At 37.2% G+C, this 21,987-nt stretch overlaps 1 protein-coding gene across 1 annotated transcript in view; it reads right to left on the reverse strand.

Moving 5' to 3' along the window:
• Positions 1-21,987, reverse strand: part of LOC125804732 (uncharacterized) — a 343,176-nt gene that overhangs the window by 184,750 nt on the left and 136,439 nt on the right. The window lies entirely within an intron of this gene.

Raw genomic sequence — 21,987 nt, forward strand, 5'->3', positions numbered from 1 at the left:
TACTACAACAACTCAATCAGCAATACAAACCACTGAATACCCTTCGTGTACGCTGTAATGTGCAATCATCTTTGAAAAAATAGTTGCACATTGAAGCAACCAACTGATCGAAATGATGATTGGTAAGTACCGTATTTTTCACACTATAAGGCGCACTTAAAATCCTTTAATTTTCTAAAAAGAACATTGTGTATAAATTTTATCTGTGAAGTGCAGCATTATAGTTTAGTTCTATAGTTTAGTTCTCAATATTAGCATTAGCTGCTAACCATGCTAAGTGTTGGTTAGCTCTCTCGCTGTTCAGAGGTGAGTATTAGCGGTCTGTAGCCTGCTTCTAGCCCTGGATAGCACTGCTGGAGCAGCATTAGCATTACTCGCTTACTGCGCTAAGCACTAGTTAGCTTTGTCGATCTTCAGAGGCAAGTATATCGGACTGTAGCCTGCTCCTAACCTCGGCTAGCACTGCTGGAGCAGCATTAGCACTACCCACTAACCGCAATAAGTGCTAGTTAGCCCTTTGGCCATTCATTACCTGCTAACCTCGCTAAGCACCAGCTCTTTTGCCATTTATAGGGGATTATTATCGGACTTGATTCTAACCCTGGCTAGCACTGTTGGAGCGCATTAGCTTTACTCTGGAACCGTGCTAAGCGCTAGTTAGCTCTTTTGCCATTCAGAGGTGAGTATGTTGGACTATACCTTGAGGAGCAGTAATGTCACTTTGCTGAAGTACAGTGTTGTAGTTTAGTTCTATAACTTAGTTCTCCAGCACCGAGACTTGAGCTTGGAGCAGTATTAGCATTAGCTGCTAACTGCACTAAGCACTAGCTATTTTGCTGTTCAGAGGTGAGTATTATTGGACTGTAGCTTGCTCCTAACTCTGGCTAGCACTGCTGGAGCAGCATTAGCAGTACCAGCTAACCTCGCTAAGCGCTAGTTAGCATTTTTTTTGTCATTCAGAGGTGAGTATATTGGACTGTAGCTTGCTCCTAACCCCAGCTATCTCTGCTGGAGCAGTGTAATGCTATAATGTAGTGCACCTTATGTATGAATTCTACCAGTCAGGTTATGAGGAGCAGTAAAGCCATTCCCCTGATGCACAGCACTATAGTTTAGTTCTATAATACAGTTCTCCAGCACTGAGACTGAGACAAAACTGGAACAGTATTAGCATTATCTGCTAACTGTGCTAAGCGCTAGTTAGCTCTTTTGCCAATCAGAGGCAAGTATATTGGACTGTAGCTTGCTCCTAACCCTGGCTAGCACTGTTGTAGCAGCATTAGCATTACCAGCTAACCTCGCTAAGCGCTAGTTAGCATTTTTGTCATTCAGAGGCGAGTATATTGGACTGTAGCCTGCTACAATTACACCTTTTGTACTGAAAAGATTACAAAGCTTGTCTCTGAGTCTCTACCTTGTATGAGGAAAACAGAGTACCTTTCAGTGAAAGTCTATTTTTGTACCAGTAAACATTATAATGATTATAAATATTATCATCATTTGAATATGTGTCAAGAACTTTAAAGTATAAATTGTTTATTGGTCCAGTGATACAGCATACAGTACAGGCCAAAAGTTTGGAGACACCTTCTCATTCAATGCGTTTTCTTTATTTTCATGACTATTTACATTGTAGATTCTCACTGAGGGCATCAAAACTATGAATGAACACATGAACAAATTAACATTAACATACAAATAAAAACTTAGCCATGAGAAAACCAATAAACTCTACAGGTTTTAGACATTTTTAACTCAAAAACGATAATAAATAAATGAACAAATAATTTTTAGTTAGTTTTATAAAAACTTAATATAGCTCCAATTAATTAATGTTTTTTCTTTTAATTACCGTTTTTATTAGTTTCAGTTAACGGAAATGTTTTTTTTTTACTTATTATTATTAATATTATTACTACAATAATAACCTTGGTTTCTGATTACATTTATCTTACTTACAAATAGCATTTCAATCCACCACTTAGTGCAACTCAATTTGAACCTATATATATATATTTTTTTTTGACGATTAATGTATACGAGCTCTGAAAGACAACAAAACAATACACACTGTGTAAAACTAAAGGGTTATTGTTGGCACACAAAGAGCAAAGGCATGCAAGCTGTTAAACACAGCTTATCTTTGCGTGCACCGTGAGGCAGACAGAGCAGGGGGGGAAGAGAGAGCGCCGACATTTCTGACCTAGATAGAGCAGAGGACGCAACGCGGAAAGGCCAGGATTAAAAGAGCCGCTCCAAGGCAATGCCGAGCCTGAGATTAGTAGAAAAGGAATGGCGGAGACTGATGTGCATTCTAAGGAGACTCTCTCTCTCTCTTTCACTCACTCTCTCTCTCACTCACTCACTCATTCTGTCTCTCTTTCTCTCTTCCTCTTTTTTATGTCTCCCGTCAGATGTCCACTCATTCACCCCAAGCACTAATGTGACCTCATACCCAACAAGAATGATGCGCTTGTCCTACTAAAAAAGATAAAGAAGAAAAGAAAGCAAAAAAGAAAATGAGAAATGAAAGAGGGAAAGAGAGAGAGAGAGAGAGAGAGAGAGAGAGAGAGAGAGAGAGAGAGAGAGAGAGAGAGAGAGAGATACAGCACCAAAAGAGAAAACAAGATTTGAGCAAACGGGAGAAAGGAAAGAGATGGATCTACACATTTTAAGGTGAACTGAAGGTGAGCCCCACATACTTGTAATTTAAGTTTTCTTTTAATCAAATCAAGTGTTTACACTTTACAATTGCAATAGTTAACTTCTCATAGCCTGCACCTAGACCTCACCTTCAGTTCTTCACCCTCCAAACTGCTCACAATTATTAGAATTAACATCAATATACAGCTCTGGAAAAAATAAATAAGAGACCACTTAAAAATGACAAGTTTCTTTAATTTAACCAAATTGAAATCCTCTGGAATATAATCAAGAGAAAGATGAATGATCACAAACCATCAAACTAAGCTGAACTGCTTGATTTTTTGCACCAGGAGTGGCATAAAGTTATCCAAAAGCAGTGTGTAAGACTAGTGGAGGAGAACATGCCAAAATGCATGAAAACTGTGATTACAAACCAGCGTTATTCCACCAAATATTGATTTCTGAACTCTTAACACTTTATGAATAAGAACTTGTTCTCTTTGCATTATTTGAGGTTTGAAAGCTCTGCTCTTTTTTGTTATTTCAGCCATTTCTCATTTTCTGCAAATAAATGCTCTTAATGACAATATTTTTATTTGTAATTTGGGAGAAATGTTGTCTGTAGTTTATAGAATAAAACAACAATGTTCATTTTACTCAAAAGCAAATTCAGAGACACTGTTTCATTGATTCATTCATTCATTTTTTTTAAACAATAGGGATGTATTTGTGCCATAAAATATGATATCTATTATGTTTAATCTACCATTTCATGTGACCAGTCCTGGCTAGCAAAGGACAGAAGCCTTGTTTATAGAGCTTTAAGTCGTAAATAATATAGAGTTAGATACAACACAAAGGGCCCTATCATACACCCTGCGCAAAGCGCTATGCTGTTAAGGTACCAAGGCGCCAAAGTCAAAGTGCACCTGGCTCTTAAAGGAAATGAGAACTGGCACACTGATTGGTTTATTTTACGTTATAACCAAAACACACCCATGACTAATAAGAGAATTGATACATGCCTGTTGCACATTTCAAGCTGCACATTTTTTTTAAATAGGGCTAAAATAGGGCCCAAAGGCCACTAATAAACAGACTAACAGAATGGTTGTGATGCTAGACAAGGCTGGCCGCCAAAGATGTTGCCATGCTAATGCTATGAAAATAGTTCTGATTGAGACAAATGCTGCAGTAGTGATGCTAATTTTACAGTACCAGTGCTACGGGAGACCTGAGAAATGCTACTCATGAGATAGTAATCCTAATTACAGTGTGATATCAATGCTAACAGCAGAGTAACATTGCTAATGGCACAGCAGAGATACTAACTGATGCTATGCTAGCTATGCTAGCTGTGCAATACTGTAGTTATGCTGGATGAAGCCAGTGGTCTGGTGCTAAAACTGCGCTGTAGCAGTGCTGGACAAAGCTAGCAGCCAGTATGCTATTCATGTTGCTTCTTTTTTACACATGCACATTGGAAAATGCTAATGCAAACTGTTAACCATTACTACAAGAACATTTAAGGTGGAATGGCTTCTAATTAGGGTTCAAGCACCGAAGGTGCGTAGAACCCTATTGTTTTTGCTAAGATTTTTCTTATTTAGGGTTCAAGCACCGAAGGTGCGTAGAACCCTATTGTTTTTGCTAAGATTTTTCTTATTATTATTATTATTATTATTATTATTATTATTATTCTTTTTCTCCTGTAAAAACAGTTGTGCAGCCTAAACCGTAAGTCATAGAGAAATGAAACTTGGTAGGTAGATGTAGGATCAGTGCATCTCGGTGGACAACAAAAATGGCACCGATTGGTCAAGTGGTGGCGCTATAAACAAGGAAATTCATTTTTCACAATTTTCTCAATAACTCAAAAACCATAAGACCTACATTCAAAATTCTTTTTTTGCTGGATTCCTTGGGTCAATACCAACAACTTTCCAATTTGGACCATGCACTTCCGTCTATATAGATTTTGTGCTAATTTGCATAATATGCAAAACCTACTTTTGCAAACTAGTCCTAGGATTTTTGACCAATCCTGGCATGTTTGGTATCAAAACACTCGTGAGAGCATGCGCTTCAATATTCATTAAGAAAAAGTTGAAATATGTAAACAATATGGCCGCCATATGCAAATTAGTCCTTCCGGATATATGCCCCATTCACTTCAAGAGGTAAATTTGGAGCACTGTTTCTCAGCAACCGTGCAACCTAGCAAGTTGAAACTTTGCATGCAGAATCTAACATACAGCCTCTAAAGGATGTTCAAAGGGCAACTTAATCAATCAACATGGCTGAACACCATCAGCCAATCAGCATTCAGCAGACATTTTGGCAGGCTGAACGTTGCCCAATCTGGATGATATTTGGCAGTTATGTTCAGGTGGAGACACTGTAGTGACCTGCAAAGTGCTGAAACAATCCGCCCACTGGGGGGCGCTGTTCCAAAAAAACGAGTATATGTCAATCATGCTGTACTATTTTGACATCTAATTGTTTTTGCCATATTTAGTACAGTGGCTCTGACAAATTTCTCAATACAACTATGTTTAAAAAGTGCTTTGTTCATTCATAATTGCTAATTGTTTGAAAATAGCTATATTGAAACTACTCTCTGGATATTTGGCCTATCACCTCCATTTCAGTCTTGCTGCACACTGTAGAGTCTCTAGGTAAATGTTCATTAAAAACATTTGTGAAAATTTCACATACAATACTCTCCAGGCATCAAGCAATCTGTGCGTCCTTGGAATTTCTAACCTAAATTGCTGTAACTCTGCAGTATTTGCTGTAATCTCACAATGTTAAAGACCTCTGTACAATATCACTCTGATGAAGCACCATTTAATACAGAACTAGATTAAGAATAACTTGACATTACATGTCATATCAGAACATTCACTCCTTTGTGCCTCTTCTCAACATTAATAACAGGTGAAAGACTTTTGATCATTTTAAATGTGACAGAATGTCTCCAATTGTGTTAGACCTTCTTACACATCACCATCCTATGCTCTAGTAGGCACCATTGTGCTAGTTGGTGCTTGATGAAGCGCCATTTAATTCAGAACTAGATTTATAATAACTTCGTAATTACATGTCATATCAGAACATTCACTCCTTTGTGTTAATTTAAACTTGTTTGGTCAAACATTTCAGCTTGTTCTGCAAAGGTTCAAAGGTCAATCTGAATACCACTTTGTGAACATTCTGGTTGAAGCCACCTGATCAATACCAATAACATGTAGACACCTTTTGACTAGTTCTAACTCACTTAATGAATATCCTACAAAGTTCACTAGATTTACATGTGAATTTAAGCACTGATCAGGTTGAAAGGCCTCTGCTCAACATTAATAACAGGTGAAAAACTTGATAATTTCTAAATGTGACAGGGCATCTCCAATCATATTAGACCTTCTTACACATCACCATTCAATGCTCCAGTAGGCACCATTGTGCAAGTTGGTGCTTGAACCCGATGATTGCCGCTTGCGGCTATATTTATTATTCTTTTTCTCCTGTAAAAACAGTTGTGCAGCCTAAACCGTAAGTCATAGAGAAATGAAACTTGGTAGGTAGATGTAGGATCAGTGCATCTCGGTGGACAACAAAAATGGCACCGATTGGTCAAGTGGTGGCGCTATAAACAAGGAAATTCATTTTTCACAATTTTCTCAATAACTCAAAAACCATAAGACCTACATTCAAAATTCTTTGTTTGATGGATTCCTTGGGTCAATACCTACAACTTTCCAATTTGGACCATGCACTTCCGTCTATATAGATTTTTTGCTAATTTGCATAATATGCAAAACATACTTTTGCGAACTAGTCCTAGGAATTTTGATCAATCCTGGCATGTTTGGTATCAAAACACTCGTGAGAGCATGGCCTTCAATATTCATTAAGAAAAAGTTGAAATTTGTAAACAATATGGCCACCATATGCAAATTAGTCCTTCCGGATATATGCCCCATTCACTTCAATTGTTAAATTTGGAACACTGTTTCTCAGCAACCGTGCAACCTAGCAAGCTGAAACTTTGCATGCAGAATCTGTCATACAGCCTCTAAAGGATGTTCAAAGGGCAACTTAATCAATCAACATGGCTGAACACCATCAGCCAATCAGCATTCAGCAGACATTTTGGCAGGCTGAATGTTGCCCAATCTGGATGACACTTGGCAGTTATGTTCAGGTGGAGACGCTGTAGTGACCTGCAAATTGCTGAAACAATCCGACCACTGGGGGGCGCTGTTCCAACAAATCGAATACATGTCAATCATACTATACTATTTTGACATCTAAATGTTTGTGCCATATTTAGTACAGTGGCTCTGACAAATTTGTCAATACAACTATGTTTAAAAAGTGCTTTGTTTATTCAGAACTGCTAATTGTTTGAAAATAGCAATATTGATACTAGTCTCTGGATATTTGGCCTATCACCGCCATTTCAGACTTGTTGCACACTGTAGAGTCTCTAGGTTAAGATTCAATAAAAACATTTGTGAAAATTTCACATACAATAGTGTCCAGGCATCAAGCAGTCTGAGCGTCCTTGAAATTTTCAACCTAAATTGCTGTAACTCTGCAGTATTTGCTGTAATCTCACAATGTCAAAGACCTCTGTACAATATCACTCTGATGAAGTGCCATTTAATACAGAACTAGATTTAGAATATATTTGTAATTACATGTCATATCAGAACATGCACTCCTTTGTGCCTCTTCTCAACATTAATAACAGGTGAAAGACTTTTGATAATTTCTCAATGTGACAGAGTGTCTCCAATTGTGTTACACCTTCTTACACATCACCATCCTATGCTCTAGTAGGCACCATTGTGCCAGTTGCTGTTTGATGAAGCGCCATTTAATTCAGAACTAGATTTAGAATAACTTTGTAATTACATGTCATGTCAGACAATGAACTCATTTGTGTTAATGTAAACTTGTTTGGTAAAACATTTCAGCTTGTTTTGCAAAGGTCAAAAGGTCAATCTGAACACCACTTTGTAAACATTCTGGTTGAAACCACCTGATCAATACCAATAACATGTAGACACATTTTGACTAGATCTAACTCACTTGATGAATATCCTACAAACTTCACTAGATTGACATTACAATTACAATTTACAATTTAAGCACTGATCACGTTGAAAGGCTTCTGCTCAACATTAATAACAGGTGAAAATTTTTTAATAATCTCTAAATGTGACAGGGCATCTCCAATCATATTAGCCCTTTTTACACATCACCATTCAGTTCTCTAGTATGCACCATTGTGCCAGTTGGTGCTTGAACCCGATGATTGCCGCTTGCGGCTATATTATTATTATTATTATTATTATTATTATTATTCTTTTTCTCCTGTAAAAACAGTTGTGCAGCCTAAACCGTAAGTCATAGAGAAATGAAACTTGGTAGGTAGATGTAGGATCAGTGCATCTCGGTGGACAACAAAAATGGCACCGATTGGTCAAGTGGTGGCGCTATAAACAAGGAAATTCATTTTTCACAATTTTCTCAATAACTCAAAAACCATAAGACCTACATTCAAAATTCTTTTTTTGCTGGATTCCTTGGGTCAATACCAACAACTTTCCAATTTGGACCATGCACTTCCGTCTATATAGATTTTGTGCTAATTTGCATAATATGCAAAACCTACTTTTGCAAACTAGTCCTAGGATTTTTGACCAATCCTGGCATGTTTGGTATCAAAACACTCGTGAGAGCATGCGCTTCAATATTCATTAAGAAAAAGTTGAAATATGTAAACAATATGGCCGCCATATGCAAATTAGTCCTTCCGGATATATGCCCCATTCACTTCAAGAGGTAAATTTGGAGCACTGTTTCTCAGCAACCGTGCAACCTAGCAAGTTGAAACTTTGCATGCAGAATCTAACATACAGCCTCTAAAGGATGTTCAAAGGGCAACTTAATCAATCAACATGGCTGAACACCATCAGCCAATCAGCATTCAGCAGACATTTTGGCAGGCTGAACGTTGCCCAATCTGGATGATATTTGGCAGTTATGTTCAGGTGGAGACACTGTAGTGACCTGCAAAGTGCTGAAACAATCCGCCCACTGGGGGGCGCTGTTCCAAAAAAACGAGTATATGTCAATCATGCTGTACTATTTTGACATCTAATTGTTTTTGCCATATTTAGTACAGTGGCTCTGACAAATTTCTCAATACAACTATGTTTAAAAAGTGCTTTGTTCATTCATAATTGCTAATTGTTTGAAAATAGCTATATTGAAACTACTCTCTGGATATTTGGCCTATCACCTCCATTTCAGTCTTGCTGCACACTGTAGAGTCTCTAGGTAAATGTTCATTAAAAACATTTGTGAAAATTTCACATACAATACTCTCCAGGCATCAAGCAATCTGTGCGTCCTTGGAATTTCTAACCTAAATTGCTGTAACTCTGCAGTATTTGCTGTAATCTCACAATGTTAAAGACCTCTGTACAATATCACTCTGATGAAGCACCATTTAATACAGAACTAGATTAAGAATAACTTGACATTACATGTCATATCAGAACATTCACTCCTTTGTGCCTCTTCTCAACATTAATAACAGGTGAAAGACTTTTGATCATTTTAAATGTGACAGAATGTCTCCAATTGTGTTAGACCTTCTTACACATCACCATCCTATGCTCTAGTAGGCACCATTGTGCTAGTTGGTGCTTGATGAAGCGCCATTTAATTCAGAACTAGATTTATAATAACTTCGTAATTACATGTCATATCAGAACATTCACTCCTTTGTGTTAATTTAAACTTGTTTGGTCAAACATTTCAGCTTGTTCTGCAAAGGTTCAAAGGTCAATCTGAATACCACTTTGTGAACATTCTGGTTGAAGCCACCTGATCAATACCAATAACATGTAGACACCTTTTGACTAGTTCTAACTCACTTAATGAATATCCTACAAAGTTCACTAGATTTACATGTGAATTTAAGCACTGATCAGGTTGAAAGGCCTCTGCTCAACATTAATAACAGGTGAAAAACTTGATAATTTCTAAATGTGACAGGGCATCTCCAATCATATTAGACCTTCTTACACATCACCATTCAATGCTCCAGTAGGCACCATTGTGCAAGTTGGTGCTTGAACCCGATGATTGCCGCTTGCGGCTATATTTCTTATTATTATTATTATTATTATTATTATTATTATTCTTTTTCTCCTGTAAAAACAGTTGTGCAGCCTAAACCGTAAGTCATAGAGAAATGAAACTTGGTAGGTAGATGTAGGATCAGTGCATCTCGGTGGACAACAAAAATGGCACCGATTGGTCAAGTGGTGGCGCTATAAACAAGGAAATTCATTTTTCACAATTTTCTCAATAACTCAAAAACCATAAGACCTACATTCAAAATTCTTTTTTTGCTGGATTCCTTGGGTCAATACCAACAACTTTCCAATTTGGACCATGCACTTCCGTCTATATAGATTTTGTGCTAATTTGCATAATATGCAAAACCTACTTTTGCAAACTAGTCCTAGGATTTTTGACCAATCCTGGCATGTTTGGTATCAAAACACTCGTGAGAGCATGCGCTTCAATATTCATTAAGAAAAAGTTGAAATATGTAAACAATATGGCCGCCATATGCAAATTAGTCCTTCCGGATATATGCCCCATTCACTTCAAGAGGTAAATTTGGAGCACTGTTTCTCAGCAACCGTGCAACCTAGCAAGTTGAAACTTTGCATGCAGAATCTAACATACAGCCTCTAAAGGATGTTCAAAGGGCAACTTAATCAATCAACATGGCTGAACACCATCAGCCAATCAGCATTCAGCAGACATTTTGGCAGGCTGAACGTTGCCCAATCTGGATGATATTTGGCAGTTATGTTCAGGTGGAGACACTGTAGTGACCTGCAAAGTGCTGAAACAATCCGCCCACTGGGGGGCGCTGTTCCAAAAAAACGAGTATATGTCAATCATGCTGTACTATTTTGACATCTAATTGTTTTTGCCATATTTAGTACAGTGGCTCTGACAAATTTCTCAATACAACTATGTTTAAAAAGTGCTTTGTTCATTCATAATTGCTAATTGTTTGAAAATAGCTATATTGAAACTACTCTCTGGATATTTGGCCTATCACCTCCATTTCAGTCTTGCTGCACACTGTAGAGTCTCTAGGTAAATGTTCATTAAAAACATTTGTGAAAATTTCACATACAATACTCTCCAGGCATCAAGCAATCTGTGCGTCCTTGGAATTTCTAACCTAAATTGCTGTAACTCTGCAGTATTTGCTGTAATCTCACAATGTTAAAGACCTCTGTACAATATCACTCTGATGAAGCACCATTTAATACAGAACTAGATTAAGAATAACTTGACATTACATGTCATATCAGAACATTCACTCCTTTGTGCCTCTTCTCAACATTAATAACAGGTGAAAGACTTTTGATCATTTTAAATGTGACAGAATGTCTCCAATTGTGTTAGACCTTCTTACACATCACCATCCTATGCTCTAGTAGGCACCATTGTGCTAGTTGGTGCTTGATGAAGCGCCATTTAATTCAGAACTAGATTTATAATAACTTCGTAATTACATGTCATATCAGAACATTCACTCCTTTGTGTTAATTTAAACTTGTTTGGTCAAACATTTCAGCTTGTTCTGCAAAGGTTCAAAGGTCAATCTGAATACCACTTTGTGAACATTCTGGTTGAAGCCACCTGATCAATACCAATAACATGTAGACACCTTTTGACTAGTTCTAACTCACTTAATGAATATCCTACAAAGTTCACTAGATTTACATGTGAATTTAAGCACTGATCAGGTTGAAAGGCCTCTGCTCAACATTAATAACAGGTGAAAAACTTGATAATTTCTAAATGTGACAGGGCATCTCCAATCATATTAGACCTTCTTACACATCACCATTCAATGCTCCAGTAGGCACCATTGTGCAAGTTGGTGCTTGAACCCGATGATTGCCGCTTGCGGCTATATTTATTATTATTATTATTATTATTCTTTTTCTCCTGTAAAAACAGTTGTGCAGCCTAAACCGTAAGTCATAGAGAAATGAAACTTGGTAGGTAGATGTAGGATCAGTGCATCTCGGTGGACAACAAAAATGGCACCGATTGGTCAAGTGGTGGCGCTATAAACAAGGAAATTCATTTTTCACAATTTTCTCAATAACTCAAAAACCATAAGACCTACATTCAAAATTCTTTTTTTGATGGATTCCTTGGGTCAATACCAACAACTTTCCTATTTGGACCATGCACTTCCGTCTATATAGATTTTGTGCTAATTTGCATAATATGCAAAACCTACTTTTGCAAACTAGTCCTAGGAATTTTGACCAATCCTGGCATGTTTGGTATCAAAACACTCGTGAGAGCATGCGCTTCAATATTCATTAAGAAAAAGTTGAAATATGTAAACAATATGGCCGCCATATGCAAATTAGTCCTTCCGGATATATGCCCCATTCACTTCAAGAGGTAAATTTGGAGCACTGTTTCTCAGCAACCGTGCAACCTAGCAAGTTGAAACTTTGCATGCAGAATCTATCATACAGCCTCTAAAGGATGTTCAAAGGGCAACTTAATCAATCAACATGGCTGAACACCATCAGCCAATCAGCATTCAGCAGACATTTTGGCAGGCTGAATGTTGCCCAATCTGGATGATATTTGGCAGTTATGTTCAGGTGGAGACACTGTAGTGACCTGCAAAGTGCTGAAACAATCCGCCCACTGGGGGGCGCTGTTCCAAAAAAACGAGTATATGTCAATCATGCTGTACTATTTTGACATCTAATTGTTTTTGCCATATTTAGTACAGTGGCTCTGACAAATTTCTCAATACAACTATGTTTAAAAAGTGCTTTGTTCATTCATAATTGCTAATTGTTTGAAAAGAGCTATATTGAAACTACTCTCTGGATATTTGGCCTATCACCTCCATTTCAGTCTTGCTGCACACTGTAGAGTCTCTAGGTAAATGTTCATTAAAAACATTTGTGAAAATTTCACATACAATACTCTCCAGGCATCAAGCAATCTGTGCGTCCTTGGAATTTCTAACCTAAATTGCTGTAACTCTGCAGTATTTGCTGTAATCTCACAATGTTAAAGACCTCTGTACAATATCACTCTGATGAAGCGCCATTTAATACAGAACTAGATTAAGAATAACTTGACATTACATGTCATATCAGAACATTCACTCCTTTGTGCCTCTTCTCAACATTAATAACAGGTGAAAGACTTTTGATCATTTCTAAATGTGACAGAATGTCTCCAATTGTGTTAGACCTTCTTACACATCACCATCCTATGCTCTAGTAGGCACCATTGTGCTAGTTGGTGCTTGATGAAGCGCCATTTAATTCAGAACTAGATTTATAATAACTGCGTAATTACATGTCATATCAGAACATTCACTCCTTTGTGTTAATTCAAACTTGTTTGGTCAAACATTTCAGCTTGTTCTGCAAAGGTTCAAAGGTCAATCTGAATACCACTTTGTGAACATTCTGGTTGAAGCCACCTGATCAATACCAATAACATGTAGACACCTTTTGACTAGTTCTAACTCACTTAATGAATATCCTACAAAGTTCACTAGATTTACATGTGAATTTAAGCACTGATCAGGTTGAAAGGCCTCTGCTCAACATTAATAACAGGTGAAAAACTTGATAATTTCTAAATGTGACAGGGCATCTCCAATCATATTAGACCTTCTTACACATCACCATTCAATGCTCCAGTAGGCACCATTGTGCAAGTTGGTGCTTGAACCCGATGATTGCCGCTTGCGGCTATATTTCTGTTTACTTTTACTTTTACTTTTTACAGAAACAGCATAGTTTGACGAACACATTCATACCACTTTACAAAGCCTCCCTTAACAATACTATTTCAAACACAGACAGGATTACACATGAAACAACACAACTTTAGCCAAACTAACGATGATGCTACATCTCATCACTGTAGCTCGGTGGAAAATCCAGATCATGTGCATTTTATTATTTTTGTGATTTAATAAAATGTGTCTGTCTCATATTCAGTCAGACAGTAAGCAACATTGCCGCTTCTTGGTCAGCCCACTAAGTGATCCGGCAACAATTCCTCGTAGTCTCTGCTTTAATAGCCATAATGATAACACTAATAAGCCTATTGTTCAAAAGGATGCGCATCATTTAATGCCTTTTACTATCCTTCTTTATCTCCCTGATGCTCTTCTTAGCATGGAGCTCCTTGGCAGCTTGCACAGTTAGTCAATCTGAGTTAGTGACCTTATTTGAAATCTTGTACTTCGCCACCCCCGTGCATATTTCAGCAACCTATGATTAAAAGATAGGCACGGTTGCAGCAGAAAATGTCAAATTGCATCAACTTCCAAGAGGCTACGCTGGGACTTTGGCTCTATTTACTGAGAGCCTGATAATACATTCATGGCTTCCATGCAGACTTGTTGTTTTAGGGTCAAATAAGATGTTATGCAAGGTTTAATTACAAGTACTGCGCCGTGTGTAATTCAATTACATACTGGTCATTTTGGTTCAGTACTCCAGGACTCCTCCTGGTTCTGGTTGAACGGGAACGTCACTTGATTCTGAATGCACTGCTATACTGTGCACTGATATGTGGCACAGATGCGTTCACCTTTAAAAGGAGGTCTCCTGTAACCTCAGTCTTAAATCATTGAGGTTTAAGAGGTTTCCGAGGCTAAGATGCACTTTGTTAAATGGATCGCATGCTAAACAGTGTGCGGAAGGTTTAAAGACTGCAATCAGGCTTGATTTATTTTATCTGCAAATTGTTTATTTTTTATTGAGTGGCTAACCTGGTTGGTAATTTAGGGTGACAAAATTAATTACAGTCAATTAGATAAACAGATGGTCGATTCGCTGGTAGGGGATGGGGGGGAGTTTATCATTAACTGTTGTTGCGACGCTCAGCCAGTGATTACTGTGCCCTGCGTGAGCGCAGGAGGGCCCAGCGAGAGGAGACGGAACATCGCAGATAACTTTAAATGGAATTTGCAGAGTGTGTATCCGTGGTGTGACATTTCTCTGCTAGATTAAGTTAATTACTGGGCAGATTTTTTTTTCTCCACTCTGTCTGCAGGTCTGTGTGAGAGAGAGTGTCCCCTCTCTAACTTTAGATGCTGAAAACTAACTTCCAGGTGCAAATGAGCCTTCTGTAAGACGCTGTTCATCATTTGGGCTTCGTCCAAAACCCCAAAAGTTACTCAATTTTCTTACTGATCCTCCTTCTCTCCTATATGAGCTGGAAACTGATTTCATGACGAAATCTTGCCATCTGTCAAAATACTATTGGAGAGGAAAGAAAAAAAAGAAAGCTTAAGATCTTCCTCGAAGAGGCTTCCAACAGAGGATACACCAGAGTATCCTACCCAGGGAATGTTTTAAATGCCCACAGAGCATCTGAGCACACATTTTTTAAATCAAATGAATTAGCTATTAATTCATTCATTCATGTATTTATTATTCAAAACACCTTCATGACCTTAGAACATACAGCTCTCGAAAAAATTAAGAGACCACTTCAGTTTCTGAATCAGTTTCCCTGATTTTGCTATTTATAGGTTTATGTTTGAGTAAAATGAACATTGTTGTTTTATTCTATAAACTACGGACAACATTTCTCCCAAATTCCAATTAAAAATTTTGTCATGTAGAGCATTTATTTGCAGAAATAACAAAAAAGATGCAGAGCTTTCAGACCTCAAATAATGCAAAGAAAACAAGTTCATATTTATAAAGTTTTAAGAGTTCAGAAATCAATATTTGGTGAAATAACTCTGGTTCCAGTTTTCGTGCATCTTGACATGTTCTCCTCCACCAGTCTTACACACTGCTTTTGGATAACTTTATGCCACTCCTGGTGCAAAAATTCAAGCAGTTTAGTTTGGTTTGGTGGCTTTTGATCATTCATCTTTCTCTTGATTGTATTCCAGAGGTTTTTTTTTAATTTTGTAAAATCAAAGAAACTTTTTAGGTGGTCTCCTATTTGTTTTTTTCTAGAGCTGTATATTATCACTTATTATAAACAAATAAAAAATATAGAAATGAAATGAAATGAAATAAATAACACAATGCTTCCTCTTTTATTTGATTGGCAAATACATCATTTAAAAAATGTAGTACTTTCTCTGCAATGAACAGGAGTTTTATCATCCACATTTAACAGGAAGACCATATATTTGATGACTGTTAGCAGCATCTGTGATTGGCTGGGCAATGTTAGGGATGCTGAAAACGAGAGTTGTGATTGGCTCAGTTTATCAGTAGCCAACATCCCATTAAAAGGGATCAACTGTCCAATTTCCACAATTACTGCTCCTACTCTCCATTTCTCCTCTCCTCGATTCCTTCACCTTCTTCCAGGTTAGCAGAGGAGCATTAGGAAAGGAGGAGGAGGAGAGGAGGAAGAGTACAAAGAGATTCTGTACGCAGCCTTGGGCTTTTGCTGTTCACAGTGATCTTAAAGCAGCATTATTTAAGAACTAGTATGCTTTCCTCATGGGCTTCCCCTAGAGTTGTGGAGTGTAATTCACTTTAACACCACTGTGGTAAATACAAATCATGTTTTGACCACCTCTTCATGGACAGCGTTGAGCATTTCATTTAATCTATAGAACATTTAACAAAACACACAAAGGCCAGTTTAAATTGAAAGTTTATATACATTCATCTTGGACATGTCATGGCAATTCTGGGCCTTTAGTGATGGTTTAGCTCTTATTTTTCTGGATAAAAATGAGTGTACAACTTTTGTTTCAGAAACAAAAACAAAAATGTATCTAGGACATGAATGTTGACTGAGAACCCAGTAGGTACTGGCTGTGTGTTTGTAGTCAGAAAGAGATTTTTCAACTTTTAAGATAGACAGACAGTTGGATTGATATTTAATTCCACCAATTATAAAACCAAGAAAATATTAACATATAAAGATGTTAGATTGTTATGCTGAGTGGACATTAAGTTTGACATTGACCAGTCATTGGGTTTTGCTCACCATACGTCACAAGTAATTGTTGATTGTAATTCAATATGAGGTTGGAGTACGATGTTTGGAAGACAGTGGATTTTGTTTTGCATAACACTATGATGTAAAACCAACAACATATCAAATTGCGTTATGATGTTAGAATATCACATTGAGTAAACATTAAGCTTCAGAACTTCGCAAGATATTAGGTTTCCGTCACCATATCCTATGACTAAAAATTATTATTCAATGTTAATGTGGTGCCAGGATGTAGCAAGAGAAATACATTGGATTTTGGATACTTAAAGCAGCATTGTGCAAGGACTGATATTTTTACTCCTGGATTCTCCCTACAGTCAGAAACTAAACTTGCACTTATGCCCGGATCAGACTACATGATTTTAGCCCGATTTTGTTGGCGCCGACACATTGCGTGCGTCGGATCCAAATTTCATTGTCGTGAGCGACAAAGGTTTGTGTAGTGTGACACAACCAAAGAGCAGAAATTTGACGTGAACGACGCTGTCGGAGCGTCCGACAGAAAGACTAGCATGTTAGAATTTTTTGTATTTTATCGCCTAGTTTGAAATGCTCCGCGACGTGCTCCCTGACCAATAGGAAAACAGAGCATTCTGTGGTGCACAGATGTAAACACGGAAAAAAAAAAAAACAAGATGGTGCTCCTGCAGTTCACTGGACCAGAGAAACAGAAGAATAATCTTATTAGCATCTAATAATCTACTTCATCCATGAGATATTCCGTTTACAGGCACTGAAAACTAAGCAGTTACATCTTTACTATACCTCAAGTTCTCTCTTGATTACACAAAACATGTAATGTCCAATTGGGTCACCCAGGAACCCACAGCCACTTTTCCCCCTTTTTTTAGTTTCTTCAGCACAAAAGCGCTTCCATCACGCAAAGGGCTTCTGTAGCCGTGATTCTCAGATTCTATGCTTCTCCCCCGCGATTACCTACGAACTCACGTGTAGTGTTGCCAGTCCCCCGAGAACGACGCAAAATGAAGATAACGGCTTAATCTGACGTAGTGAACATCACGAGGGACAAAAATGTTGTGTAGTCTGAGCTTGCCATTAGAGACACCCCTCAACAAGGAGACACTTTATTGTGTCTTAGATAATCTGAGAGATGCAGAATCATTGCTGAAAGAGAGAAAATATGTATATTGTGGCTGTCCAAAGAAAAACAGTATCTTCATTTTTGTCAATTTTTAGTTTACTACATAATTTAAATTGACCTAAAATAAATTACCTAAAATATTTTTTTTTACATTGACCCCCATAGAAAGTCTTTTTTTTTTCTTTTCTCATGTAAAGTTGCTGTTTTGGAGATTGGAGATTTTTCATTGGACAGCAACAAACGTTTTTTGCAACTGATGTCCCAACCCAGCTTTACAGAATTCCAGAAATATGGTGAAAATCCAGTAGTAAATAAAAAAAAAATAATAATAATAATGGAATACATTAATTATAACTTGGGCTACATGGCATTGTACAGCTTGTCTAAAGTCTATAGTTATAATAGCACCTATAGCGTTGTGCCAAACCTAGAGTACCAATAATAAAAAATGCTATTTTCCATTTTTACAGCACATATACAAATAACACTGTTATTTTAAAATAAAATGCTACGTAATGTTGGTCTAACATCAACAACTTAAAACCAACAAAATATCAACATCAACGTTCCTTACTAATCTAAAAAAAAAAACAAAAAAAAACATTATCATTAGACATTAGGCTAATATTAAAAGTTTAAAGCCATTCATTGCTACTTTACCAAATTTAAAACAATAATGACATTGCAGTCCATGCAGCTCCACCAAAGTTACACAGTGCAGGAGCAGTGTTTCAGCCCAGAGTGGCAATAACAGATACGCCACTCTCCATTTTACAGTCAGTGGAGCAAAAACATGATTCTGATGCTGCTTTCATAAATGAAATTGCTTCATAATTTCACTTTAAATGTGTATTTAAAAAATAAAAAGTTTATGTGCTTATTTTTTTTACAGCTTGTTTTAAAGTAATAGTTGGCGTGGTTTGACATTATGTGACAGATGCTCGCTTGCCTCTGTAATTTTGTACCAGATCACAGAAGCTAATGTACAGCGGCTAACAAGTAATGGAAGCTTATGAAGCACCAATTAACATTGTGCAAACTGCACTCCCAAATTATCTCACACTTGCCCCAAACCACATTGAGTTATCAAGTAGCCTGTGTTCAATTAATTTTGCTTAATATTATTTCTCACACTATTCAGCTACAAACATTAATTAGTGGCCTGTGGGCCAGATCTGTTTTTTTTCACACTCTAACTCATCCTGTAATAATTTTTTTAACTATTTTTTGGAATAATGTAGAATATATGAATAGATAAAGCTTTGGACATTGTTCTACTTCCAGAACTACATTAAAATGCATTATCACACATAGACTGATGTAAATATACATAGAATAGATCTGAACAGATTGGAGGAGCTGGATATGAGGCACAATTCCAAGCTAAAACTAAAGTGAAGCAATGTCCCTGTGATGGATGAGTGACATTTTTGATCTAGATCTAATCATGAAACATCAGTACTTGACCGTACTAATGTTGAAAATTTGGATGAGCAGGTGTCTACCAAACTTTTGAAAATACAATATAGACCGTTTCAATGAGGGAAAACAATAGCAAAGCTACTGCGCATGTCTGTTCCTTCGACGCTTCCGGTGGCGCTATTTTCAAATATTCAGCTGTCGAAATGACGAGCGCATATTTCGCAAGTCTCCCGAACACAGAGCAAACACGCTATGGTCAGAAATTAGTAATTAGTGATGAAACCTCTTTTCCTGATCCTTTTGATAAGGATTTAAGAGGGAAGTTTTATCCTCTGATTTAAAACGCTTCCCAGATGTGACCTACTGTCAGGCCCGTCCAGCCAAGCCAAGCACCCTATGCCCAAATAAGGACTTCCCCTAATTAGAGCACACACACACACACACATACACACACACACACACACACACTCTGAGAGGCACTCCATGCCCATATATGGACTTCCTCTAATCAGGGCACGCTCATGCAGTCATCCAGCCCTGATTAGAGATCAGCTTCACCTGGGCAGAGTTGCTTATAAGCACGCTGCTCCTCTCTGCTGTTGCCGAGTATTGGTCGCTCTCATGGTCTGTGTTTCCTTGTGGTTCCAGCCTGTTTGCTACTCTACAAAGCGTTCTATCTCCCAAGCCTGTCTTCCCTAGTTCCTGTTTTTTCCTTGGACTCCTCCCGGCCTAAGTATCCCTGTTTTATTTCTTGTTTTGTTTGTTTGCCCTGTTTACTTTCTTAGTCTAGCCATTTTCCTAAGCTCTGCTTAGTAGTTTTCTGTTTGCTATTTTGTAGTCTAGTGCTCCCTTTGTTTTTCCCCATTCCCCTTACTACTTCCTGGTTTTATTGTTTTGGCCGTTCCACTTATTCCTTAGTCCCTGTTTCTTTTGGCCCAGTCCCGTTTACTTTGTCAGTGTTTATATTTGTTTTCAGTTTTGCCCGACTTTAGTGTGTTGCTCTAGTCCTCTTTTATATTGTTTATTTTGTTGTTTTATTTCAATAAATTTTACTGCTTCGTTCTACATCCCAGCAGTGTCTCTTATTTTCTCTCTGCCTGTTTACAGTCAGGCATGACACCTACCTTCACTACCTTGTTGAAACAGAGTGTGTTTACCCCAGACAGGCAGTGAAAACGTACCGCAGTTTGGACACATATAATTACTTTCTCAGTGGAAAAGTTGGAAATATTTGTTCCTATAGTGTATGGTGAGGTTGTAGCAAGTCAAACGCTATCCAACACGTACTCTGCATGATTTATTGATAAGAAGGAGGGAGAAGTTGTGAGCGGACACTGTAACTGCATGGCAGGTCAGCAGTGTGAAAAACGAAAGCACGCCTGTTTACTATGGAGGACCAAAAATGACATAAGTGTAAATAAATAAATGCAATAAATGTATAAATAAATAAATATATAAATGAATAAATATATAAATGTTGAAATATATAAATAAATATATAAACAAATGCACATATAAATAAATTAATAAATAAATATATAAATAAATAAATACACGTATAAATAATTGTATAGGTAAATAAATAAATGAATAGATATGTGGAAATGTGGAAATAAATCAATAAATAAATGTAGAAATGTTAAAATACATGAATGAATAAATAAATGTTGAAATGTTGAAATATAAAGGAATAAATATATAAATAAGAAATGTAATTATTAATTTATTTATTTACCTATACAATTATTTATGCATGTATTAATTTATTTACATATTTATTTATTTATTCATTTATATATTTATATATTTATTTATTTATACATTTATATGTGCATTTATTTATTTATACTTATGTCATTTTTGGTCCTCCATAGTTTACTGCTCGTAATGACCTGATTTTCAGTGATGGTGACTCTCAAATTAGGTGAAGTTTGCAGTCATGTTGCAGCAGTTCCTGTGGCTGTGGAACAGTGTGTAAGGGAAGGTTTAAATTAAATTACATCCACTGTTTTGAACGCTGTTTACCGCCAAGCGGAAGTGTCCTTGGAACAGCTACGTCACTTCCTACACTCATGAATATTCCTCTGAAACGGTCTATAGGTGGTTTCAGAGGCATATCCTATAGAAAAGGGGTCCAGTATCCTCTTTAAAAGGAACAAAACTGATAAAAGATTTTTTTTCCACTGAAAGTATATACATTTCTTGAGGGCTGAAACTGGATTAATTTTGCATCATTATTATACATAGTTCTTTCAAGACAACTACAAATAGAAATAATTGGCAACTGTAGTTCCTAGAAAGTCAGTTTTGCAGACTCATTGTAAAAACATGATTAAAAAACATCATTCATGTTTTTTTATTGTATCAAACTGAATTTCTGAATTGAATTTGAAAGGTCGAATCCCAGTCATGCAGCTCACTATCAGCTTCCAGAGCCCTGAGAGAGCACAGTTGGCCTTGCTCGCTCTGTGTGGGTAGATGGTGCTCTTTGTTGAGCCTTGTGTAGCGCAGTTTCTTGCACTTCTATCTTTCTCTTCTAATGAGAAGTTTTGTTAGATACTGTTGAGCTTATTTTGCAAGCTATCTGTGCACTGTGAGGTTTGAGTGTTTGTAGCTGATATAATCAGTAAAGGAGTTTGGCACAGGCCACCTGCTGTGGAAGAATTCGGTTCAGGGTGAAATGTATTTGAGGACCCCTGTTGTATCTCCTGTTA

Source organism: Astyanax mexicanus, chromosome 10 (genome assembly GCF_023375975.1).
Source record: "Astyanax mexicanus isolate ESR-SI-001 chromosome 10, AstMex3_surface, whole genome shotgun sequence".
Classification (NCBI taxonomy): Eukaryota; Metazoa; Chordata; class Actinopteri; order Characiformes; family Acestrorhamphidae; genus Astyanax; species Astyanax mexicanus.